General features: G+C 35.4%; 1 protein-coding gene across 1 annotated transcript in view; it reads left to right on the top strand.

The window, feature by feature from the left end:
- COL25A1 (collagen type XXV alpha 1 chain) overlaps positions 1–19,234 on the top strand; it is a 457,450-nt gene that overhangs the window by 163,872 nt on the left and 274,344 nt on the right. The window lies entirely within an intron of this gene.

Raw genomic sequence — 19,234 nt, forward strand, 5'->3', positions numbered from 1 at the left:
CCTCAGTTTTTGTCTGTCTGAGGGTTTTTTCTCCATGACTTTTGAAAGATACTTTCACAGCATACAGAATTCTAGCTTGATGAATGCCATCTTAAGTATAATTTTGCAGAGTACAGAATTCTCAACACTACATATTTTACTTCACTGCCTTCTTACCTACATGGTTTTGAGGAGAAGTTGCATATAATTCTGATCTTTGCTCCTCTATAGGTTAAGTGTTTCCCTCACCACCTTTTACCCCTGACTTTTACAAGACACTTTATTTACCTTTGCTTTTCTGAAGTTTGAATATGTTATACCTCGGTGTAGTTTTTTTGTTTTTGATCATTTATCTGGTGGTGTTCTCTGAGCTTCCTGGATCTGTGGTTTGGTGTCATTAATTTGAGGAAATTCTCAGTCTTTATTACCTTAAATATTGCTTCTTTTGCTTTCTCTCTTTCTTCTCCTTTTAGTATTTCCATTAGGCAGATGTTATCCATTTTGCAAATGTCCTATAGTCCTGTTTGTTTTTTTCATCTTTTTTCACTTTGTTTTTCGGTTTTGGAAATTTCTATTGTCCTACACTCAAGCTCAGGCATTTTCTTCAGACATATCCAGTCTACTAAAGGAGCCCATCAAAACATTCTTCATTTCTGTTACAGAGGTTTTGATCTCTAACATTTCTTTTTGATTATTTCCTAGAATTTTCATTTTTCTGTTTACATTATCCATCTGTTCTTACATGTTTTATACTTTTTATATTAAAGTCCTTAGCTTATTAATCATAGTTTAAGGAAAATCCTGGTCTTATAATTCCAACATTCCTGCCATATCTGACTCTGGCTCTGATGCTTGTTCATTCTCTTCAAACCGTGTTCTTTGTCTTTTCATATGCCTGGTAAATTCTTGTTGAAATGTGGACATGATGTACTGGGAAAAAGTGTGGTGCACAGGCCTTTAGTGATGTAGTGCTAAGGTGTGGGGCAGGGGTAGTGTGCTCGTCCGACCATGAGATCTGGGTCTCCCACTGAGCCTGCGCTCCCAGACCAGGGCTTTCACCAGGGCCCCTCAGTTTTTCTCAGGCTGACAGGAGGGGCCTGGAGTTAGGTAGTTTCTATCCCCAGTCAGTTAGGCTCTACTATAACTCTGATACATTTTGCTGTGATAAAATGGTTTCTTCTGAAAGCAAGTATTAAGAACAGAATGCCCTGGTGTATTTCAAAGTGGTTCCATTTCCTTGCCCCTGCCAGTATTCACTGTGAGGACCTGGTAGAGCTCCTGGAGGTCATACCCACAGAAGTGTGGGAGTCCCCATATAACTACTCCCTCTCCCCAGACATTTTACCTCTCATATTTGTCCACACTGAGTGTCCAGAAATTCATCAATTATAGTCTGGATTTCCCCCTGGCACTAATTCTTGTGGTGGTTTCTGCTCCAATAAATCATGGAAGTTGTGATTTTTGCCTCTCTCTCCAATTTTGGGGGCAGCAGCTTGTGTTGTGACATAACGTCTCTAAAAGAGTTAAGAAGAGTTGTTGATTTTTCAATTTGTTTGGCTTTTTATTTGGACAAATATTTGTTATTTTTAAATATTTTTGTTAGCTTTTTATTAGGACAAATATTTGTTATTCTAAGCTCCTTAATTGCTGGACTGAAAGCCAGAAGTTACTTATGGCTTTTTTTAAATTTTTTTATTTTGGTATCATTAATCTACAATTACATGAAGAACATTATGTTTACTAGGCTTCCCCCTTCACCAAGTCCCCCCCACATACCCCTTCATAGTCACTGTCCATCAGTGTAGTAAGATGCTGTAAAATCACTACTTGTCTTCTCTGTGTTGCACAGCCCTCCCCATGCTCCCCCCACACTATACATGCTAATCGTAATGCCCTCTTTCTTTTTCCCCACCCTTATCCCTCCCTTCCCTCCCATCCTCCCCAGTCCCTTTTCCTTTGGTAACTGTTAGTCCATTCTTGGGTTCTGTCTGCTGCTGTTTTGTTCCTTTGGTTTTCCATTGTTCTTATACTCCACATATGAGTGAAATTATTTGGTACTTGTCTTTCTCTGAATGGAAAAAGAAGATGTGGTACATATACACAATGGAATATTACTCAGCCATAAGAAAAAAACAGATCCTATCATTCGCAACAACATGGATGGAGCTAGAGGGTATTATGCTCGGCACTATTGACTTTTTGATGCAATTATCCTTACCCTGGCTTCAGGGGAGGGGTTATGTAAAAAAATCACTATTCTCTTTATGGCCTAATGCTTTAAACTTCTCCCCAGTGACCCTCCTCACATCTCCACACAACTTTTTGTAGTTTTCATTAACTCCTTCCAAAGGATGGGGTGATTAATGATGTTAGGGCAGAAGAGAATAGATAAAAAAGGTTATGACTATCCTCCTAGTTCAAACAAAAAGACCTGAAAAATTTAAGCCCTAACTACTTCATTTTCTAGCTCTGCTCTTTGATTTGAGGCCTACCCTTGACTTTTGAGAGAACTCTTCAAAAACCTACATTTTGATTCTTTACCTGCCCCCCACTCAATCCCACCCCATAGAGTTTGGTCCCCTTACAATTATCTTCCTTATTACAGGAAAGTCTTTAAGAAGCATGAATTCTACAGTAGTTCCCACATACTGAAATGTTCAATTTAGCATGAGAGAGGGAATATTATATGAAGTGGTGAAGCTCTGGCAGAAGGGTCTGGGTGCACTTTTCTGCTAATTCTCGACGTCTTTTAGGTCTTCCTACTAATATGAAGTTGACTCTGCTCCTTCGTCTTCATGATGATCAAGTGGACAACTTTTGGATCAAACACATACACATGTGCACACATATACACTCACACAGACATCCTTCCTATAAAAGTGATTTTTATTGAAGAGCAGTAGAGATCCACACTAAACAAGTATATTTCCCTAAATATAACTTAATCTGCCAATTCCTATGCCCACAATCATCCTACTACCATTTTGTACTCAGAGGTCAATATTACAGAAGGAATGGTCCAATACAATGCTCTTTTCAAAGTACCAAGCTAATAGATTACCTGCCACTTGATAGCTGCTCCTTGGCTATAGAGTACCTGCCACTTGATAGCTGCTCCCTGGCTCTCTTGGCATGGTCTAGAAATTGAACTTTTCTGTAGCACATGCAATCTCCAAATCTGTGTTAATGTGTCATGTGCAATAATCTCTAGAAAGGGAAAGGAGAAAAATAAAGAGATCAGTTTTCTTTCTGTTCAAGCAAATCCTCCAGAAGTGGGGGTGGGGGTATTCTTTCAATTGATATTTAAAATCTAGCAGGTAAGATGATATATAAGAAGCGTTTCTGATGTATAATTTTATGATTCTAAGTAGTATTATAAGAATATTATACCTAACTCTAATTAAACATGTGATTTTGATTTTGGACAAAAAACATTTCAATGCATTTTGTTTCTATTTTACAAGTATTTCATTGGATGCCTATATTCATTAATTTCTAATAATATCTGCTTCCTACTGTTTTAGCAATTAGTGGTCTAGCTGTCTAATTTGGCAGAAGTTTGATTTTTTGCCTAAACAAATACTTCGTTGAAAATATTCTTTACTATGCTGGTAAAATTTTTTGAGCCTTAAGTATATATATCCCCTCCTTTCTTCAGAGACTAAAAAAATTGGGTGTCTTAAGGATGTAGTAATATCACAATTTAAATTCAAGAGTAATTTTAGCACTTTATTTGCTACCAGTATTGCACATGCCTTGTATAAAGACCCACATTTCTAACATTGGCAACCTTACACTCTTGTACCTGCCAAAAGTGAAATTCCTATGTGTCGTATTGATATTCTTGGTAAATGTGTTTGAGTCCTATGCTCCAGCCTTATTGACGCATTTAAACTCCCAGGACACAGACTGCTTTCTGTGTCTTCATGAATTTCACACATTGCATCCATAGCCTAAATGTCACATTCTACCTCTCAATCCCATTTTCCATCACCTTCTACAACTGTGTAACTCCTTATCTTTCAGAACTCAACCCAGATGTGATATCCTTTGGGAAGCCTCTTTTGATTCTGTCCTCTCCTTCAAGTTTGGACTGAATGTCCATACTACATTCATACTTACACATAGTTATTTTTTTTGCAAGTATATAATTTTGTAAATCTCTGTCCTGAATTGTGAACCTGTTGATCTTAGAACTATGCCATTTATCTCTGTATTGCCAGCATATAGTAGATGGCCACGTAATGTTTAATGACTGTTGGGAATATTGTCTGTAGATACTTATTTGACTATTCATTCCAGTTTTTCTATTATACCTGCATCATGTATGCAGAACTTACTGTTATATTGACATAGAAAGGACTTTTTCATTCATTAACATATTTAGATCTTATTCTAGAACTATTATTATTGCTGCTGTTATTTTTATTTTTTGTGAGGGATGGACATTGGCAATTATTGGTTTTCTATTGTATGCCAGACCTTCTGCTAGGTGCTTAGAAAATTTTCTCATTTAATGTTTATGATGATCCTTTAAGATTGTTTTTTATCATCTTTGTTATATAATTGAGGAGCTAGACACTATGGGATGTTAAGTAATTTGCTCAATTTCCTATCTTCCAGGTGGCCAAAGCCTGAATTTGCATTCTAGGTCTACCTCTTATTTATAGCTCCTACTTATTATACTACATGTATTTATTTAGATGCATATGGAGTGCTTATGAAGTGATTATGAAAGGCTACTATAAGAACATTTTCATTTATGGAAATGCCATTAACGAGTGACTCATGAAATGGGTAACTCAGTCACCAACTCTCCCTCTGTTGTCCAGTTTACCATAAATAGCTATTTAGTTTTAAATATGTTTGGCTTGAAACATGCAGATTGAACATTTTCAAAAACTATATTGGTATAAAAATAAAGTCTCTTGGATACCTTGAGAATTCCAACAAATTAATAATGCTTGAACTAAAACCAAAATTATATTATTATCACACACACATACACACTCACACACACAATCCATACATGCTAAGCCATTAAGACAGAGTTTTGTGTTAAAAAAAACAACTCTTGTGTTATTAGAGGATCACTTTGGAATTCCCTAAACATGTGATATTCCAGCTCTGCATAGTGTCCAGGATACAAGGTCTGGTTTGCACATTTGTGACAAATCTCTTCCCGACCTGCAAAACAATTTGTTTCTGTCATCAGGGGGTTAAAGAAGCAGTTTTCTTCCTGTGCTGTTGAGAGACTTTTTTTTCCCTAGGAGATCAGGGAAATACATCAGAAGAGGAGATTATTCACATTTGCCCCAGTACTACTAAAACAGTTGTTTGTTCTTTCTGTCTCCAATGTAGAAGCCTTTCCTACTTTTCACTTTTCAAAGAAATTGAAGAACTCCTCCTCTGTACTGCCAGAGCTGCTGATTCAGTTCTTTGGTTTTATCCGTATCAATCAGATTTTAACTTGACTGTACAGGGCTCTTTAGTTCAAAGCTCAGCTGAATTTGGTGGTCCTTCTTAAGACTTTGTGGACGTTTGCCAATTTTGTAAAACTGCTATAGAGTTCAGCCGACTTTTGCATTCTTGGCAAGATTCCACCACAAGAGATCTGGGATAAGAATAGAAAGAACACTATATAGAGAATAGAAAAACCTTTGTGGAAATGTGATGGAGTAGTTTATATCATATACTTACTCATTTTTTTCTGAACTGATTTGAATTTTTCAGGTTATATTAAATGTTAAATTTACATTCTTTGGAATGAGTCATTTTTCTTACTTTTTTTGAAGGTAAGATTTTTAATAAGGAATATTTCTGTATTTTACTTAAAAAATTAATATAGATTGAGAAGGTATATTCAAGGAATAAAAAATAAAATTCACTCTTTTATAGGTAGCAAAGCAAAATAGAAACATTGGCTTTTATAATTCATCCATTCATTTAAGGTAACCCTTAAAGGCATCAAGGAGAAAATATTCTTAAAGTTTTATAATTAAATTCATTAATGTAATAATGACAGTAGTAATTTTAACGAGCATTTACTTAGTTTTTATAAATAGGAGCTCTTTTCAGTGTTTTACATATGTTGTTTTATTTAATCTTCACACAAATCTTGCTAGGATTAATGAACTTTTATTTACCTTTTACAAAAGAGAAAAATGAAGCACAGAGAAGTTAAGAAACTTTCCTATGTTCACACAGCATTTCAGTTAGTGTGCTTTTGATGACAAGCAAAAGAGAACAAAACAATAAGGACATTTATTGTCTTACCTAACAAGAAGTTCAGAAGTAGGGCTGCTCCAGGGTTGATTAACTCAATATCATCATCAAAGAGATACTTTCTTTCCCTCTTTCTACTTTGCTCTCCTTAGCAAACTGTCTTGTCCTTCCAGACCAGCTACCTCTAAAATGGTTACTGTATTTTCAAGCATCATAAGCATAAAACTTTGTCAACAGACAGAAAAAAGAAAAAAAAAACACCCTTTTCTCAGTTCTCCTGTTAGGAGGAATCCTTTGCCAGAAACTCCATAAGCTGTCTTCTGATGTCTCAGTGGCCAGAATCACATCATATGCTCAGGCTTAAACCAATCACCAGGGAAGGAGAAAATCACCACTGATGGTCTTAATCCAATAAAGATTCACTACTTGGAGGAGAGGGACTTAGTTAGTTTCTCTTTGAAATAGACCCTCAGAGGAAAGTGAACCGAATGGGACTTTGTTAGCAAGGAAGATTTGTGAGGGTGGGAGGGAATATGGCTGTTGGAGAGGTGGTCAACCATGTCTGTTACACTTGGCCAGTGAGTTGTGGCCTGAAATCCTAATTCAGGCCCTGTCTCTTCTTAGCCTGTGTTCTTGACCACCTTGCTATGAAAAGTTTGATATTAGGCTCGTATGCAGTTTTCTATAATCATTTGCAAAATCGTATACTCTGAAAAGCAAACAAGCAGCTTTCAAACAAGGAAGTACTTAGGGTAAAGAAAAATTTTGCTCCATCATTCACCACATTTATTATGGACAGACAAGCTTTAGCTTAGAAAAGATATATCTGCCTTCATGTACCTTCAGAAAATAGACTGTAGTCAAGTCACTTTTTTAAATCCCATTTGTAGTAAATCACTGCAGAATGGGCTGAGGAGATGAGGAGGAGTCTCAGATGTCATTTAAATATCCTGAAGAACAGTTTATTGCCCATGTTTACTTAAAAGAAAATGGAAATAGAGGTAATTTTATCTGTACTACTAAATGAATTCAGTCATTCATTTACTGTTTCTTTAATTAAACTCAATAAATATTTATTTAGTGCAAATAAAAACGAAGACAAAGCAAAAGGGAGTAAGAGATAAGAAGGTAAACAGAAACGGGAGAGAATCATCAGAAGCATAGGGGACTGTAATCTTTGTCCAAAAGATTAAATGTGAGATTCTTTGAATGTATTGGAATATAAATTTCTTTAATCTTAATATACACTGGAGAAGATTTTTTTCAATCATTATGTGATTAAACATTAAGCATCTACTGTATTCCATGATATTTTTTGATACTATTGATAGAAAAAAATACCATATTCTTCCTTTAAAGGGCTTATAGACTAATGAGAGAGAAAAATAGTTAATTATAACAGTATGAAAGCTGTATAATGGAATTTATTCAAAACTTCAAAACATAAGACTTATTTACACTGGGAAGGTCAAGGAGGCCTTCACAGAGGAGTGTGAGCTGAGACTTAAAGGATGAGAAGAATTTTACCAGGGGATCTAGCTATTATGCAACTGGCTGGGGCCAAATCTAGACTGGCAGCATTGGGCTACCCACCGGAGTGTCCATGGAAGAAGTTCTAGGAGAAGGATTCTAATGCCAAGACAGAGAGGGCACATTACTGTCAGTTTGTGCTGGAGCAGAAAAACATAAACACGCTGTGACATAGGAGGTGAAGTATTGGGTTATGGGCTACAGAATTTGTAAAGCATGAAACAACTATAGATAGAGGACTAAATGTAAGAGGGAAACCAGAGGCTATATTGGCACTTCAAATCCAGAGCAAGCTAAGGACAACTGAAGAGTGACTGAGCTATAGGCTCAGTCCAGCACACATCTTCCTGGACTGGATTCTGCCTACTCGTTATAAAGCTGTCCATTCCTGCTGAAAGCAGAGAAGTGGAAGGCAAGACATTCCATATAGAATAAACAGTAGTTGCAAAACCATAGCATAGTACATTGAGGAATCACAGTTTCTGGCTGAATAGATTCTACATGTAGATATACAAGGAGAAGTTAGAGAAAAATATGGAACAGCAGCCAGGGAAAGATTTCGAAGGACCTACTGTGCCATGTGGAGTTTGAACTGACCCTATAGATGAGGAATCCTTGAAGGATTAATGTTATCAGCTTTGAGTTTTAGAAAGGTCACTCTGGAACCTCTTTGGAGGAGAATTTCAGGGAGGTGAGATTGGAGCCATTGAGACCAGGTAGGATGCTACTGCAATAGTGTGGTCAAGAAGAGATGGAGGGCTACACTGAGGTCACGGCAGTAGATGTGGAAAGGGGGAAGGGAAATAAGTAGTATCCAGATTTTGGAGGTTTAGGAGTCCTGATTTATGATGTGATACAGAGGTAAGGGTCAAGGATAAATCTCAATTTATTGGTAGACAGTGGCACCATTACCCATGACTGAAATTAGAGGATGAATTGGAGCAGGATGAATTAAGGTAGTATGAGTTGGGGGCAAGGAGGAGGGGAGGAGTGAAGGCTTATTCTAAAATAAATTCTGTTTTGTGCTAATTACATTTGAAGCATTTGGAGATATGCCCCTGTGAAAACGCCAATATTGACTTGAAGATCAGGAATGATAATTGAGTAAAAGCTACAGATTTGGGAGGCATGAATATTTAGGTTGAGCTGCTGAAGTAAGTCAACTCCCACAAGAAAAACAGTTAACAGGAAGAGTGTAAAGGATATGAACTTCGAGAAACAGTAACATTCCAGGGACAGTGAGAAAAAGTAGAGTCTGTAATTAACAAAATGTGGTTATGGAAACCAGGAGTAAATAAGTTTCAAGGAGACTGCAAAATCATAAGCAGTACAGATGGTGAGTAAAGCTCCCTGGATGACTACAGCTGAGTAGCGAGCCTGGGGGAGATACCAAAGCCACTGATTTGGAACCTTTATGGGAGCACCTGGTTACCTCCACCCTTGTGATTCAAGAGTGGCAGGAAGCATGGCCACTAGTTATTGTGAAAAAGATATAATAGTAAGTAGTATGTTAATTTAAAAATCATCTTAAAGAAGGATAGAGGAAAGGAGAGGCGTTATTTGTAGTACAGCAAAAAGGTCCAAGTTGAATAGTGCTAACAGTTCTTTGGTCAACAGAAAATAAGTCGCAAATAAGGACAGGTCAGCAAGAACTGAGAAAGTGAAAAATGAAATGGGTGCTCACTTGAATCTCTGAGTGTTTCTGTAACAGGGCTTGCTGTGACTCTGTCCTTGGGATGTGGTCCTGAGCATTCTCAAGAGCAGAAGCTCATCACTGACTGGTAGAGCAGGGAGTTTCATTTGATTTGTACCCTAAAGGAAGCTGGTATGGCTGGAAGGACAAGATGTCATGGATACATGTTTATCTTTGACATTTCTGTTAATCAAGAGCTACTACCCTCTTCCACCCTGGATGATAGTACATTCCCAGAAACTATAAAGGAAAACTGTAGAAGAAAAGATCTTCCTAGCATTTATTTGAATCTATAACACACAATCAATCTATATCTTCTTATATTATTCAAGGTGTGTCTGTATCAGAAATAATCATTTGGACTTTGTAATACTTTGTACATATATTTGAATGTTTCTATAATTTATGCAAATGTATGTATTTTCTGGATTAGACTGTGCATAGTAATAAATATAACCTAACACAGTATTTCATTTCTTTGTCCACAGACAAATTTGGCATTTTTTAAACATGAAGTGTAAAATTTTTTTAAAAGGCTTCCTACCATATGCTATAAATTGTTATCTGTATTTTCACTTAAGATATAGATTTTATGAAAACTGGCCATGTACATAAATAGGTTGTGCATAAATAGAAAGTTTGTATTTTCAGATTTTTATTTAAAAAATAAAAAGAGTGGGAAGAGTTGATGAGAGTTGATCATATGGAATTCAAAGTTAAATGGATTCAGAAAAAATGCTGTCATACATTGATCCCTTCCTCTGTTTAGTAGTAAGCTGTGTATCCTTGAGTCTTCCATGAGGTGAAAGAGAATTTACTTATTAAGTGTGTCTTTATTTTAGTAAGTCTGTAGTAGTCATATTTGTGGTCCTCTTTTGCTTAAAGCCTATCCTTTTCTGATATTTGTTAGTAGGACTTCAGAGATGCCAGCATTATTCTCTCTCTGACAGGGGCTGGTAAAGCTCTCTGCTTGCTTGCTTTCTTTTAGCTGGAACTGCATGGTGAAAGGGGAGGGGTCCCTGACCCTCACCTCATGTTTTCCTCTAGTCTTTTCTTCTCCCCACGCCCCACCATTTCCAAGTTTCACTTGTCAACAGTGAAAAACATTCTATTATCTTACTAAATGATATATAGTTAGTTTTCTCTTCTCAGTAGAAATAGATGAAAAATTTTGTATTAGCTCAAGGGAACTATAATGCATAAACTCATTTCTGAGTTGTTGAGGTACAAACTTTAAAATATCTAGTCATCTTTGAGGGTGAAATAGGGGAAAAAATCTGTAAATATAGACTTTGTGGAAAATAACTCTTGAGGTATATTTAGAAACATTGAAAAAATCTTTCCTTGGGTATTTCATGGAGGCAGGGAAAAATAGTGTTTTTAGTAACTGCCTTATTTTCTTCAATAGCACTTTTTATCTAAAGTGTCTCTTTGGGACTTACAGTTTGTACTGAATTTATCATTTGGATTTACAGTCAACTATTTTTGCAGTCCAAAAATTTTTTTTTGTTGTCAGAGCGATTATTAAATTTCAAATGGATGTTGAGAATTATACATACATATAGCCCCAAAGTGATATTGTTAGGCTGAAATTTTGCTCAGTTTTGATAAAAGTTTTTAATTCCTATTCTTACCTGCTGTAGTATATTCTGTCCACTGTTAATAAGACATAGGGACAAATCCTTTTAATCATATCTTCCCTTACTCTCTCTTTAGCATTCTTTATTGATTTTCTATAGTTTCTGAGATAGTTGAATATCTCTTCAAAGTATTCATGTATCATGAATAATACTGTAAGGTAGCTGTGATAAAAAGACGTATCAGTTTTTACAGCCAGTTTGTTATATAAAAAATAAATTTCAGAATTTCCTAGACTGTCTTCCTTTTTGACAAATTTTAAGGTATAGAAAACACCGTTTGCACTCTTAAAGTAAACATCAGTGCCAATCTATTAATAATTACCCATAATAGGAAATTGTGGGATGGAACTGGGAAGACAGGGAAGAAAGATAATAATATATATTTAATTTCTATGTTAAAAATTTGCTTCCTATATGGAGATTAAGAATGTACTCATCCCAATTGTATGAGAGATACCAATTCATAGCAAAAATAAAGAAAGCACAAACAGTTCATTAATGTAACAGAAGATTATGTCTGAATCCTTAGTATTAACATGTTCTTGAGTAAAAATTGCCAATTAGGGTTGATATAAAGTAGCTTTGGCAAAAAAGTTTGTAACTTCAGAATTAACCATATTCAATGAATGAAAATAAAATTGATGGGTTTTATGAAGGTAGCTGAAGTGTATTTAAAAGGAAAAACTGTTGCTTGGTACATTAAAGTGTGCTGAAGAGGATTTGAGGTTTTATTTAATATCTTTACCTTCTGTTTCCTTGAGAGAACCAGGCAGGCTTAAAGACAAGTATCAGAGCTCTTCCTATCGTCATTTTATACTATTCAAAACAAGAAACATGGCATATTTCCAAACAGTAGAGACTTATTTAATAGTTCTCCATTTCATTTTTTCATAGCACAGCATTTTTCCTGCTGTTACATAATATGAAATTTTCACAAATAAAATTATCTGAATTTCTTCCAATTTCATTATCATTTAGTTTGAATAAAATGAGAGAGAAGTTCTTTTTTTAGAATTTATTTTTTATCATAGACAATTAAAAATGCCAAAATATTGAGACTAGCCTAATGGAATCAGTTTGTCGTCAATTAACCTAAATAGTGATAAATATATGGTCCCTACCTACTTTCCTCTACCAACAGGATTATTTTGAACAAAATTCAAGGTAAACATCATTTCACAGACAGATATTTTAGTGTTTATCTCTAAGAGTTTAGAACTCTTTGCCACAATCACAATACCATTATCACACCTGACAAAAAGCAGTAATTTCTTAATATTATCAAATATATAAACAGCATATTCATTTCCATGATTGTGTTACGAATTTTTAACATTTTTTTGTTTGAGTCAGGACCCAAACTTCTTACAATTGGTTGATGTGTCTCTTGAGTTTTCCTTTATCTATAGATTGCCTCTTTCTTTTTTCCTTTTTCTGTTGGTAAAATTAGGTAATTTGTCCTGTAGTTTCCCAGAGTCTGGATTTTGTTACCGCCTTCACAAAGGTGTATTTTAATGTGTCCCTCTGTTCCCTGTTTTTTCTTCAAATTGGTAAAGCTGAAATCTCATTCAGAATAAAGTTCATGTTTTGGCAAGACTATGTCAGAATGAGAGTCTGGGGCTTCTGTTAGGAATAAATAATATCCAGGTTTTGCTCTTTTTCATTACCTTAGATGAACATTCACTGGAGCTGTTTATTAGGGATTGCAAGAAAAAAGTTATTTTCTAGTTTTAGTATTCCTATTTCATTTGTTAGCTGAAATATTTCCATGAAGAGGAACTTCTCACCATCATCATCTATCCAACTCATATTGAGCTAGAGTTTCTATACTAAAGAAAGGATTGGTGCCTAATTCTGTCCCTTTATTGATTAGTGTTCAAAATAATGAGTTGGTTTCTTAGCATCTGACAAAAGCGATCAATGTGTGTTTGTTTTAATATCACTAAAAACTCATGAATCTAATGCATCAATACTTTGAAGTTATTATCTTTATTAGTACTTCAATTGCCCCATCTTTATGTAAGTTGACTCCGGAGCCCTTTGAAAGAACTCTGATAGTCTTGATAGCTTCCTTAGTATATAGCATGACAACGTGCTTCAGGTTTATTTCATTTCTACCCCAGACTTGAATTCAAACATTTCTCCAGGAATCCTAGTTGTCAAATGGTATTTTAGTACCACAATTCTGGGCATTTAAAACATTTTCTAAGAACAGTTACTTTGAAATTTGTTTACTACTTTAAAAGAAAGTAGATATATGTGTATGTATGCAATTAAAATGTTGGTGCTTTATAGACATGATCATATAACTTCAGTGTAATCCAAAAAAGTAAGTGGCAAATTAATTTTTATTTTAATAATGGAACAACTGATTAGCCCAAACACCAAGTGCATAATATAAAGTAAATCAGAAAACAGAAGTATTTGGTAATGCCACCAAAAGGAACATAGACTGTAAAACCCCACTGAATTTGTCTAGAGAGTTCACATTTTTATATGTAGATTTGATTTGTGAAACCATGATTTAAAAGGTACATTTAGATGCTAAGCAGAAGAATGAATTTTCTGTGAAAATAAAGGTTAAGAAGAATCACAAGGTAATTAAATAGGTTTATCTACCTGTATAAACAATTATTTATATATTCATAGTTTTATCTGCCACATTTTATGTATAAATATACATGTACATACATTTAAAGTTGAAAATTTCATACATGTTTGAGCATAGTGGAAATGAACTAAAAGAGTTGAATGTTACTGACTGATTTCTGTAGGGCAAACATGATAATCATACTGTGGCTCTGTATGATGGAAAATGCTCTTCATAAGGAATTTATTCCCAAGAGGAACAAAATATCACACAAATATAAGTTCAGTACATTTCATGTTACTCATTAAGCTTTTTATTAAAATTATAGCCTGGGTAATGTATGATGGGTTATTTATTTATAGAATAGAGCTCACTGAACTCTTAGTTGTGGGTTTTCATGTGGCAAGAGGAAAAACATTTTAGTAGAAGTAGCTTCAGGGCATGTGGAGGGGAAACCTGACAGGTACTGGAGGGGTCTTAGCTTTGTGAAAGAGACTGCCACATGTCAGCCTAAAGAGTAGCATTTGTTTTCCATCCTGGGTAGAGTATGTTATGAATGAGATCATGAACCTGGAAAAAATTACTGAGAAAGGCAATTGGAGGAGAGCATAGATGAATTCAAGAGACACCTAGACTTGTTTCTGGAGAAAAGGAATCAAGTATTATGGGAAATCTGGAGGGTTTTATTAGCTTCTGCAAAGTGGTCATATTAAAAAGATGGGGGGTGGGTGGTTTGTACACTTACATTTTTACATATGTTGAAATCTCTGTTTTAAGGAATACCCTTCCCAAATCACACTGTTCTTTTACAAACAATTGTTTTTCAACCTTATCTTCCAAAAGTTCAGGTACGCTTAAGCTTCGGGCACCAAGAACTATTTAATGTAGCTTATTTAACAAACTTTGCTGCTACTAACTACAACTTTTTATTCATTAACCTAACCCTTCCCTTACCCATCATCACTGATGGTTCAGCTGCATCTGTCCATTCCTCCTCAACTCGACCTTTCTGATCACTGTTCTGGCTAATTACAGTTTGACAAAGTATGTTGATTATTTATGGTTCCTCCTGACTCCCTTTGAATTTTGTTTTGTACTGTTTTCTAATTGTTCCAGAACAATTCCATGACATAAACAACATAGTCTTATCACACTTTAAAGGGATAATTTTGAGATGTTGTGTCTTATATTCTACCTAGATCTTCATTTAAGGCCCTGTTGAAGTAGCCACTTTTCTAATTTCCTTGCAATGCTGACTCTAGAATTATGAGACCAGAAATAGCTTTTATTAAATTTGTCAGAAAAAAACAACCTAAATGTGAGTCAGGTAACCTTTTAGTAGTTCTCACTGTGTGGTTTTCTCATTTTCAGTTCTGAAGTCTGATTATGAGGCAGTTGAATTTGGGAGTAACTTCACAGTCTCTGGGATTGCAATGTGTAGCATACAGTGTTCTCCTCCAGTCTTCCATTTCTTGGCTATTGTGAATAGTGCAGCGATAAACATAGGGGTGCATCTGTCTTTTTCAAACTGGAGTGCTGCATTCTTAGGGTAAATTCCTAGAAGTGGAATTCCTGGGTCAAATTGTATTTCTATTTTGAGCATCCTGAGGAATCTCCATACTGCTTTCCACAATGGTTGAACGAGTTTACATTCCCACCAGCAGTGAAGGAGGGTTCCCCTTTCTCCACAACCTCACCAACATTTGTTGTTGTTTGTCTTTTCAATGATGGTGATCCTTACTGGTATGAGGTGATATCTCATTGTAGTTTTAATTTGCATTTCTCTGATGATTAGCGATGTGGAGCGTCTTTTCATGTGCCTGTTGGCCATCTGGATTTCTTCTTTAGAGAACTGTCTATTCAGCCCCTCTGCCCATTTTTTAATTGGATTATTTGCTTTTTGTTTGTTGAGGCATGTGAGCTCTTTATATATTTTGGATGTCAGTCCTTTATCAGATCTGTCATTTACGAATATGTTCCCCCATACTGTAGGATACCTTTTTGTTCTATTGATGGTGTCCTTTACTGTACAGAAGCTTTTTAGCTTGATATAGTCCCACTTGTTCATTTTTGCCTTTGTTTCCCTTGTCTGGGGAGGTATGTTCATGAAGAAGTCACTCATGTTTATGTCCATGAGATTTTTGCATATGTTTTTTTCTAAGAGTTTTATGGTTTCATGACTTACATTCAGGTCTTTGATCCATTTGGAGTTTACTTTTGTGTATAGGGTTAGACAGTGATCCAGTTTCATTCTCTTACATGTAGCTGTCCAGTTTTGCCAGCACCATCTGTTGAAGAGACTGTCATTTCCCCATTGTATGTCCATGACTCCTTTATCAAATATTAATTGGCCATATATGTTTGGGTTAATGTCTGGAGTCTCTATTCTGTTCCACTGGTCTGTGGCTCTGTTCTTGTACCAGTACCAAATTGTCTTGATTACTGTGGCTTTGTAGTAGAGCTTGAAGTTGGGGAGCAAGATCCCCACCACTTTATTCTTCCTTCTCAGGATTGCTTTGGCTATTCCGGGTGTTTGACGGTTCCATATGAATTTTTGAACTATTTGTTCTAGTTCATTGAAGAATGCTGTTGGTAATTTGATAGGGATTGCATCAAATCTGTATATTGCTTTGGGCAGGATGGCCATTTTGATGATATTAATTCTTCCTAGCCAGGATATAGCTATGTATTTTAAGATTTGATGACAAGAATAATGAATTTATAATTGACTGAGGAAACTTTATAGCTCTATTGAAGGATGAGGGTGGTTCTGTATAACTGAAATATAATTAAACTTAAAATTTGTTGTAAATAGTCTTGATCCTCATAGATATAATTATATAAGCTGTGTCTTCTTCCAGAATGATTCCTTTATTATCTCAAATGTTTCTTTCATGCTGTCATAATTTCTTGATATTTTTCCCACTATTCTTTTTAGGACATTACATATAAAGATTCCATTTGTAATGTAGCCAAAGCATCATTTCCATGGAAGTTAAACAGAACATTTGGTAAAAAAAGAATATTGTGTTTTTGCCCTGTCTTCTCTTTTATATGAAAAATAGCTGTATATAATATTAAATATACTGCTTGCCTCCTGTCTAGAAATTCAGATACTTCAGCTGGAATGTAAACTTTAAAGCTGGCTTTTCCAAGTCAGTTTAATATAACCTTTATGGTTTTGTTGATTTCTAGTTGCTCATTTATTGTTGAATTCACCTTTTCCCAAGGAAAGCAGTGATTACTCTATCTCACTATGAAATTCTACAGAAGATTCAAGTTGGTAGTTTTGACTTCACTATATTTTTCCTACTGTACACAAAACCTCTTCAAGGAAGGCATCTTACTAAAGATATTTAGATTATTAGAAAACAGTATAAACAATAGTAGAGTTAACATTGATCATGCATTTGTTGTGAGTCCTGTACGCCCTGAATGCTTTAAGTGGCTTACCTCCTTTGAGTTTATCTTACCACAACCATTTTACAAATAAGGACTGAGCTTTCACAGATTGAGTAACCTATCCAGTATCACAAAACTAGTATTTAAAACTGGAATTTTAGAATGCTGGAGCCAGAAATTAATCAAGACAGTCACATTTCAAAATACGCACTTCTGATCACTATCTAATATGGCTTCTAAATCATTTCATTTGGTTTTCTAATCTCTCAAATTTTGCAATTAAAAGTGATTATCTTAATATCGTGTGCTTAAAGTAGGTTGGGGAAAAGGGATCATTTTGTTTTCCATCTTCTTGATGAATTGTGTTTCTTGCTATCAGGTGAGATGATCTGAGCTAGATAGTGTGGCTGTTTAAATTAGTAAAGAAAACTAATGTAAACAGAAGATTGATTAAAAATTTAATGATCTAAGATCTAAGTTTTTTTCTTGTGAGAATAAGAGGGTACAATTATCATTCTGAGAGTGAAATGATTCATAATATCCAAGGTACTTGGATTATACTTAAATTGCATCTACCACACAGGAAATATTTACTCAACTGAATACACCGGTTTCTATCATCTTATCCAAAACCTTATATCTGCTTGGATGTGAAGCACCTCACTTAAAGCAGGTGCTGGTATCAAGAACAGAAATATGCCCTTGTCTACAGGTGTGGATCTTGGTCCTCAGTTTCCCCATTTTAGAGCTCTCTGCTTAACTGTCACATTGTGCATCAGGTCACTCAGGCCCTTCCCCTGGCTCACAGACAGTTACTGCAAGACAGTGTGCATCTTATCTTAGAAACTGTGTACCAGCTTAAGCGATTTAGCACTTCCATGTCTGCTTAAAGAAAAGTAGCACACCATAAATAAGTTTATAGGAAATATCTGATACTGATGGAGAGTCAGAAAAGTGGGCTGTCTAGAACAACAAAAAGGCCTTCACATATATGCATTCAGATAGTGATAGACTAGTGTACCGAAGCAAAGGCTTTCACAAAGTTGATATGCCATCTGTCCCCAGTGAATGTTATTACTTCATCATTTCAAATGATTGTTATTTACATTTTAAGAAGTGAAATTTGTTGTTACCTAAGATAATAGAATATCAGTTAATATGGTTCACCTGTCAGCAACTTCTCCCATATTCAGATAGGAGAAATAGCTATTAGGAGCTCTTCACCTAAGTGCCATTCTGTGACAGGCCTCCTTACTTGCTGTTGGGTTTATATGCAATTAAAAATAGAAGAAACTGAACTTGTAAAAGCTTCTATTATTAACAAATTGGCAAAGGGAATTTTAAATCCATAGAACTTTTAATAATGACATAGTCTTTTGGTAATGGATTGTAGGGGAAAAAATGATAATAGGGCAAAGTTTATTTATAACTAATACTATATATTTTTGATATGCATGAAGAAAACATGCATTAAATTTTAGAAGATAATGACAATTTTCATGTGATGATCATGTCACCAAGCCATTGTCTCTGTAGCTAACCCTTTATTCCAGTTCCACACACTTTCACTCTTATTTCTATTCTCTAAATGTTCATTCAGTTAATGAATTAATCTTTAATTCTGTACAAATTTGAGTCTTAGGGTATGCAAAGATGAAATTTCTACTTTTGATAAACAGTTTCTATTGCTACCTTTACATGATTAATTCTATGATGGTCATGCCCTCAGGGTTTGCCAGAGATAATATGACAGCTCCATCTCCACTATCATTTCTAGATAATAGTAAGTATTCAGGTCACCTTATTATGTCCAGCTAGGCCTTGTTTTACAAATAGTCTGATTTCTCACCCCCATCATAGCTCATTTTATTGTTGTCTTAACCAGAATAATACTTTCAAAGACTTTTCTCAAGGCAGCTGATTTTCAAAGTCTGGGAAGGTTTGGTTTTGGATTCTCCAAGCTTTCCCAAGAGATGCATGAGCTGCTAGTCCATTGTCTCTGCATGATCTCTTGGTATGAAGCCTCTGGGCCCAGACGTATTGGCTGCACATGAGCTGCACTCCAGTAACATGCACTTAGGAAGATAAGTCAAAGAGAACCCACAATCTCTGTCCATTTCCTGGCATTTTGGTTTTGCATCATTATGCCTTCTGCCAAAAAAGAATAATGGGGTA

Source organism: Manis javanica, chromosome 5 (assembly GCF_040802235.1).
Source record: "Manis javanica isolate MJ-LG chromosome 5, MJ_LKY, whole genome shotgun sequence".
Classification (NCBI taxonomy): Eukaryota; Metazoa; Chordata; class Mammalia; order Pholidota; family Manidae; genus Manis; species Manis javanica.